The sequence below is a fragment of the Ziziphus jujuba genome, chromosome 11 (genome assembly GCF_031755915.1).
Source record: "Ziziphus jujuba cultivar Dongzao chromosome 11, ASM3175591v1".
In the NCBI taxonomy this organism is placed as follows: domain Eukaryota; kingdom Viridiplantae; phylum Streptophyta; class Magnoliopsida; order Rosales; family Rhamnaceae; genus Ziziphus; species Ziziphus jujuba.
Genome location: NC_083389.1, coordinates 1,289,541 through 1,298,513, shown reverse-complemented (window position 1 = coordinate 1,298,513; position 8,973 = coordinate 1,289,541).

The window sequence follows — 8,973 nt, the reverse complement described above, 5'->3', positions numbered from 1 at the left end:
ATGCAATAAAAAAGGGCTTGTACGGACAACATCAACAATTTGGCCGAATTTGCTGTATTGCTTGCTGGCTTTACTGTATTTTACTGTATTAGCCTTTTCTTATTTTTCCAAGCATGGGAAACGTGTGGGCCTTCATATTCAGCTTATTTGGAATCCTAAAAAGCATCTAGAAACTGATTTAGAGCTCAAAGAGGTCAAAGATTTACCAAAGTCAACTTGATCAAAAGGCTAGCATTTTTAGTTTCCTAAATTGTTTTTACTTTTTGTTTTAGGAAACTACCATTACTTTTTGGCTTTTATTTATTTATTTTCTGGACAAATAAATTTAGGAAGGTTTTTATTTTATTCTTTCCATTGTAAATTAATTAATTCCTAATTTAATATAAAGGAATTAATTAATCAAACTTAGATTAGGAAAGGAAGTATAGTTTCGGCCAACTAGGTTTCTTTATGTGTGGTGGCCGGTTTTCTTTATGTTCTAGGGTTTTTAAGTTGTCTTTTCAAAGCCTATTTAAAAGGCTTAGTTATCAATAAGAATACAACTTTGATTTGATTGAGAAAATACTTGTGAGATTAATTATCTCTTTGTTCTTTGAGAACACCTAAAACACCATTAGAGAATTGGTTGTTTTAGCTTGACTTATCAATAGGTTTTCCATCCCCTATTGTGGTGTCTACATTATACCAAGGTTTCTAACCACAAGTTGGTTAGGGGTTGAGGTCAATTCCATTATAACTTGAACTTAATTAAGATCCGGGCTAATATAATACGGGTTTAGGAGCAGGTCGTTCTAGGTTCGTATCAGCTTGGGCCCTAGTGATGGGTCCCACTTTCATTTGTATTGGGTCAGCACCCCAGCGGGTGGATTCGGGTGGATTCGCATCAATCCTCTCCAAGTTCTCTTAAAGAATCACCTCCTCTTTGTAATCATGAATATGTCATGTTAGTGAAATAATGCAAGAAATCTCACCAAGTTCACTCCTTCATGTGTATCACTCAAATAAGGTCTCATTCACTCGTGTTTCACACTAGTTTTGGCTTTTAACCCTGTTATAAGCTCACACTTTCTTGCCTTTTCACTCCAAAGATTATCTCAAACTTCTAATAAAACACACTTAAAACCAGCAACTAAATCACAAGTATGTCCTAATTAAACCTATCAATAAATAGAAGCAAGAAGGAAGCAAATTCCAAGTGAATTAGAAAACCTAATTTTCGGTTTTACTATCCAAAAGCAAGGAAAAATATTAAAGCAATTTTCATATTCAATAAGGAATCAAACTAGAATATTAAAAGACCAAAATTCAAGGATAAAATTTAGAAAAGGGTTCAAAAAATTAACAAGAACACAATTCGAACAAAATAGGAGATAGATGTTGGTTGTAGTTCTCATAATTTAGGTTTTTGTTTCAAATCCTTAAACCAATTTTAATCCAATCAATTAGCACCAATATTCCAATATCTAGCAAGCAATATTGGATAAACAGCAACTTCAACTATCACAATTGAATTTTTCCCAAATCCGAACAAACTCAAATTTGCAATTCTCAAACTCGGGCTTTTGTGCAATTTTTTTTTTAACTTCAGCTTTTTTTTTTTATATCACAAACCGAATAATATCACACAACTTTCAGCAGTACAATCACCACAAAAATGCAACTCCAATGCCTAACAATTTCTCAAATTCGAATACACCTTCCAAACAAAACAAATTGAAAAAATTTAGGGTTTTGCAATATGTTTTCTGAAATTCCTTTTTTTTTTTAATATATAAGTGCAACTAATTACAATTAAAAACGGCGAAGGAAAAAATCAACAAAGCAAACAAAAATTTGATCAGATGGGTCCATAGATCTACATCGAAAAATGAGAACAAAAAATAAATTAAAACAAAAAATAAAAATAAAAAATTCATAAATTAAATAAGCACAACTAAACGTAACAAATATAATTATTTAAACGTAAGTTAATGAACCTAATTACCAATTTATTTAGTAGATGATATGTTTTTTCTATCCATATCCCCTCGCAATCATTACAAACATAACCATTATCACATTATTCCTTATTATCACTTTCAACCATACTTGCTAACTGAAAGACAAATGATTGTGAACCATTGTAGAATCTCTAAGAACATCTTCAACAAAAGTACCATGGTGTAGTGGAGTTAAAACTACAGATCATCTAGAATCAAGTTGGTTCTCAACATAAACTACTTGTTGAACTTGTGAAGCCATAATGAATGGGTCATATTTATATCCAATTTTATTTTAGTTAATACATGTAAAACCCATCTCATTTTCTTTCACACCACTACTGTCGACCCAATCACACTTGAATATGAGAGTTCGAAACACAGTGTAATTGACATCCTAGATTTCTCTTATTACCCCTTAGTATGCCATCTCAGCTAAAATAAGGTTATTGTCCTTAGCACTAGCAAAATGCCTACTTTTAGCAACTACCTTCACACCACAATTCTAGGTGACCTGCTTATTATCCCTATCCAAAATGTTGAATCGAACTCCTTTAATCTCATTGTGAACCATGTACGTTCCATCTTAATGTTTTAGAAACTATATGATTTGGTTGACTTTGCTTTTGTTCAATCTAGTAAATGGAAATACAATTATACATTGTTTACTCACTAAACCTAAAGTTAAAACATTGATATTAATGGTTTATTTGGAATATACCTTATCACGTAACCAATACATAAATGTACGTTTGTGTTCATCTTGAAACCATTTTGCTTTTTTTCCTCAATTTTTTTTCCTGAATTCAAGGCTTTCAAATGAATTCTAAAACAAAGAAAAGTTTTCTTATTTAGATTAATGTGCTAACCCATTTTCCTCAAATTTGTTTCATGAATTCAAGGCTTTCAAATGAATTCTAAATCAAAGAAAAGTTTTCTTATTTAGATTAATGTGCTAACCCAAACCACTGCATAACGAGTGACCAAAATCAAAATGAAAACCCAAGCCCAATGCAAAATCAATAACAAAACTCTAATCCTAAGCAAAATCGTGAGAAAAACCCCAATCCCAAGCAAAATCACAAACAATATATTAACCCAAACAAGATTTAGAAATCCCACTCGTTAAATTTGAAAAAAAAAACCCATAACCTAAGTTTTTTCCACCTACAACCCGTGCAAGATAGCAAATAGTAACAAAGCAATCTAGCAACATAGCAACGCAGCAACCTAACAACAAACACACCAAGAAACCCAGCAATGACAGCAACCCAACCAAACAAAAAAAAAAAAAAAGGCTGAAAAATATAACCCACCAATGAACCTAGTACGGTTGATGATAAAAAATGGAAGAAAAATAAGTAAATATGTGCTCGCTAACGGTGACAAAGGAGAAAAAAAGAAGATACCTAGAAACCAGCTAACCTAACTGTTTGCAAAGCTAGGATCTCTTAGAGTTTGTACTTGGTGAAAAGATGGGGATTGAAAAATGTGCCAAATATTTTTTTAAATATTAATGATGATTTTAAAGTATCAAAGGGTGGGGTTTGAAAAAATTGGAGGCAAATACAAATGATTTAAAAATTTGAAAGGAAAATTAATTTGCTTTATATTTTATTCATTTTCATGTATATTACTTCATATCTATAATATTTTTGTGTATTTGATTCATATTCTAAATGGTGCATTTAGTGGGTAAAAAAATTAAAAGAAATAATTCAAACAAGCAGGTGACGCTTTTATCATAAAAAACGTCATCCAATGTTTGAGAAATAATTAAATTTATCATATTTTTATTAACTATCTATTAACTATGTATATTAACTATCTATTAAATTATTAAATTTAAATTAATTAAATTTGAAAATGTTTTATTAATTTAAAAAATAGCTACTTTAAAATGAAATACAAATAAATTAAATGAATAGATTAATTATTTTAGCTCATATTATAAATTAATATATTTATTTTTTATATACATATGAATAAAATATAAAATCAACTAAAATACCAAAAATTAACAAAATAGGCAACGAAGCTTTTGATGCTAAAAGCGTCGCCTCATGCTTTTAAATTTTAAAATAATTAAATTTCTCAACCTTTTCATCAGTTTAAAAACTAATTAATTTAAAATTAAAAAACAACTAAATTAATTCAACTGATTAATTATTTTACTTCATATTGCTAATTAATATATTTAATATTTATATACATAATAATAAAATGTAAAATTAAATAAAAATGCCAAAACTTAACACAATAAGCAACGCTTTTAATGTTAAAAGCGTCATATGATGCTTTTCAATTTTAACATAATTAAACTTCTCAAACTTTTTATTAATTTAAAAAATCATTAATTTTATATTCAAACACAAATAAATTAAATGTATAGATTAATTACTTTGCTTCATATTGCAAATTAATATATTTAATATTTATATACATATGAATAAAATATAAAATTAAATAAAATTTCAAAAATTAAGACAAAAGGTGACTGAATGCTTTTAAATTATAAAATGTTTAATTTCATCAAACTTTACTTAATTTTAAAAATAAATTAAGACAATCGGTGGCGCTTTAGATGTGATACAAACCTAGGTCGACTTGCTCCTAAACCCATATTATATTAGCCCAGATCGTAAAATTAAGTTCAAGTTCTTATGCAAACCTTAACCCCTAACCAACCTGTGATTAGAAACCTTGGTATATCGAAGACGCCACAATACGCGATGGTTGTCCTATTGATAAGTAAAAAATAAAACACTCACTCTCTAATTGTGTTTTAGGTGCTCAAAGAGAACAAAGAGAATTCTTACAAATAATTTTCTGAATATTATTAAAAGGTTTGTTCTCCTTGAAAAAATAAGCCCTTAAATAGGCTAAAGTCACAAAGCAATAAATCCTCAAAAACTAAGACAAAACTAGCCATACATTAACACATTCCTAATGTGGCCAAAATTCCATACCTTTCCTAATCTAATTTTGATTAATTAATTCCTTTATTTTGGATGAGCAATTAATTAATTTACAATTGAAATAATAAAATAATAACTTTCCTAAGTTGATTTGCCCAGAAAATAAATAAATAAAAATGAAATAGAAGACTAATTTTCAAAAACAAAAAGTCAACTCAAATTAGGAAACTAGTTAACTAGTTTGACCACTGAGATATCTTTGATCAATTTCCAGCTTGTAAAGGCTCCAATCAGATCCCATATGCTATCTAGGATGCCAAATAGGATTATTTATGATTCCCATACATTGCCCTTGATTGGAACAAAGAGAAAATGCCAAATCAACAAAATATAGTAAAGCCAGCAACAAAAACAGTAAAATCGGCCAGCAATTCCTTCTATGCGCAAATCACCATTTAGTTGCTTTAACTTCTACCTTATCTTGATTTCATGACCTCTTAGTGATATTCATTGATTTCACGAAGTGTTGGATCCATTCCTTGCTGCCTAGAGTCCAAAAAGGCACAAAAACAGCTACGGGCCTCCACCACTTCGATGCTTAAAACAGACTTGGAATCTTCAGGTATGGATAAGCCCTTTTGAGAATTGATAACTCCTTATATAAGACAGCCAGGTTTTCCTTAAATCTCTTGGCTTGAGCCCTAGTGATTGGCCTAGTATTCAACTGTATCGGATCTGCACCTCAGCGGGTTGTTGATTGTGCAGGTACGGGCATATTCTCATTATTCCCCTCCTCTTGAAAAGGATTTAACCTCAAATCAAAATCATCATGTGCAGTAAAAGGAGATAAATCAGTAACATTAACTGTAGCACTAATATTATACTCAGCTGGTAAGTCAAGATTGTAGGCATTCTCATTAATCTGCTCCAAAACTTGAAAAGGTTTATCCTCACGCGGCATAAGATGGAATTTTTTTGCTTGTGAAACCTCTTCTTCCTTAAGTGCAACCAAACCCAATATCCAGGTTCAAAAACAACCTTTATTTGGCCTTGTTTGGCATTCCTAGCATATTGTTCGATCCTCCTCTCAATATTTACTTTAGTCTTTTCATGAATCTACTTCACAAAATCAACTTTTTGCTTTCCATCTAGATTAGCATGTTCACTTAAAGATAAAGGTGTAAGATCTATTGGAGTCAAAGGATTAAAACCATAAACAATCTCAAATAGTGTAAATTTGGTAGCTGAATGCAAAGATTTATTATAAGCAAATTCAACATATGGCAAACATTCTTCTCATGTTCTTAAATTTCTACTAATTAAAGTCCTTAACTTAACATGCCTTTGGTTAAGCTTCTCTTTACCTTTAATGTACTTCAAAGATACATGATCCGTATGAATTATAAACTCCTTCAGCATTAAATAATGCTGCCACATTTTCAAAGCTCTCACCAAAGCATACATCTCTTTGTCATAGGTCAGGTAGTTTAGTGCAGCTCCATACAATTTCTCACTAAAATAGGCTATGGGTCTTCCTTCTTGCATTAAAATAGCTCCCATACCTACACCCGAAGCATCACATTCAATTTCAACAGTCTTAGAAAAATTTGGCAAAACTAATAAAGGTGCATTAGTTAATTTGTCTTTCAACAAATTAAAAGGTTTATCTTGTACTTTCCCCCCCATTTGAAGCTAACATTCTTCTCAACAACTTTGGTCAAAAGTGCTACGATGGTGCTAAATCCTTGACAAATATTCTATAAAAACTAGCCGAACCATGAAAGCTCCTCACTTTGGTAATGAAGGTGGGTTTCGGCCACTCTTTGATTGCTTTCACCTTGGATTGATCAACTTTAATTCCTATAGCACTTACAACAAATCCTAGAAAAATAAATTCGTCTTTACAACACACTTTTCATATTAGCAAATAACCTTTCATTCCTAAGAATATTTAAAACTTGACTAAGATGTCCTACATGCCCATCAAGGTTTCGGCTATATACTAAAATATCATCAAAACATACAACCACAAATTTACCAATAAATGGACGCATGACATGATTCATTAATCTTATGAAAGTACTAATTGCATTAGCTAAACCAAAAGGCATCACTAACCATTCATACAATCCATATTTAGCCTTCAATGCGGTTTTCCATTCATCACCCTCTTTCATTCTAATTTGATGATAACCACTACTAAGATCAATTTTTGAAAACATGTAAGTACCATGCAATTCATCAAGCATATCATCTAATCTAGGGATTGGATGTCTATACTTAATGGTAATATTATTTATGGCTCTACAATCAACATATATGCACCATGATCCATCTTTCTTAGGAACTAATAAAACAAGAGCAGCACATAGACTCATACTTTCCTTAATATGACCTTTGTCAAGTAAGTCACCTACCTGCCTTTGTAGCTCCTTTGCCACCTCAGGATTACTCATATATGTAGGCCTATTAGAAATTGCTGCTCCTGATAAAAAATCGATTTGATGTTCAATCCCTTTGAATAGGTGGTAAACCATTAGGAATCTCCTCCAGAAAGACATCTTCAAAATCCTATAAAAGAGAAGAGATAGAACTTGGCAATTCAAGTTCTTCAGGATTAGCTTGATCATTTAAATAAACATCTTTATAAAGCATGACCAGTAATGATTTCTTATTCAAAATTTCTTTATTAACATCTCCAATGCTAAGATAAAAAATTTTATTTTTCTTTCCCACTCACGAGTTCCACTTTCCCACTCTCACTCTCGGCTTTTTCAATTTTCCTCACACTCTCAGGTTTTATTCTCTCTCTCTCTCTCCCTTTGCTTTCTCTCTTTCTCTACATTAACAAAACCGGCCATAGGTTCAGGAAACATGATGTGGCCAAATTTCCTTTACTTTCCTAATCTAAATTGGATTAATTAATTCCTTTATTTTGAATTAGGAATTAATTAATTTACTACCAAATTAAAAAAATTCTAACTTTCCTAAAGTAATTTGTCCAGAAAATAAATAAATAAATAAATAACCAAAATAAAGACAATTTCTTAAAACAAAAGTCAAAGTTTCAAATTAGGAAACTAGTTGACTAGTTTGTCAAATAAGCTGTCTTTGACTAATCACCAGCTAGTTTATACTCCAAATCAGCTCCAATATGCCATTTAGGATACCAAATAAGATTAATATAGGTTCCCATACATTTCCTTTGATTGGAATAAGGAAAACTTGCCCGATTCACAAGAAAGGTCAAAGTCAGCACCAAAACCATGCATTTTCGGCCAAATTGAACCCCATATGCAAATACCTCATTTAAATAGCTTACGTTCTGCCTTGACATAATTCCATGGTCCCTTGGTGAGTTTAATCATGTTCACAAGTTAACAAAGTAATTCCTTGTTGCCTAGAACACATACATGCACCAAAACAGCTTGTCAGGTCCATTTCTGCCTTCATAACTTAAATGCATAAAACGGGCTTTGGATATTCGGGTATTACCATACCCTCTTAAGATTTAATCATACCTTGAATGAAGCTAACTAGGTTATCCTTAAATCTCTTCACTTGCACCCTGGTGATTCGCCTCGTCTTCAGTTGTACCGGATCAGCTCCTCAACGGGTAGTTGGTTGTACGGGTACAGATGGATTCTCATCATTCCCCTCCTTTTGAAAAGGATTTTCCCTCAAATCAAAATCATTACCTACAGTAAATGGAGATAAGTCAGCAACATTAAAGGTAGCACTCATATTATATTCACCTGGTAAGTTAAGTTTATAAGCATTTTCATCGATCCTCTCCAAGACTTGAAAATGTCCATCCACTGAAGGCATAAGCTTTCACTGTCATTGTTCCAAAAACCTCTCCTTTCTTAAGTGCAACCAAACCCAATCTCCTTGATCAAACACTATCACAACAAATCCTAGAAACACAGGCTCATTTCGTCAAAAATTACACATTTTGATATTACAAACATTCATTCATTCCTAAGTACTTCTAAAACTAACCTAAGATGTCGTACATGATCATTTAAATTTTGGCTATCATCAAAGTAAGTAACCACAAAATTTCCAATGAATGG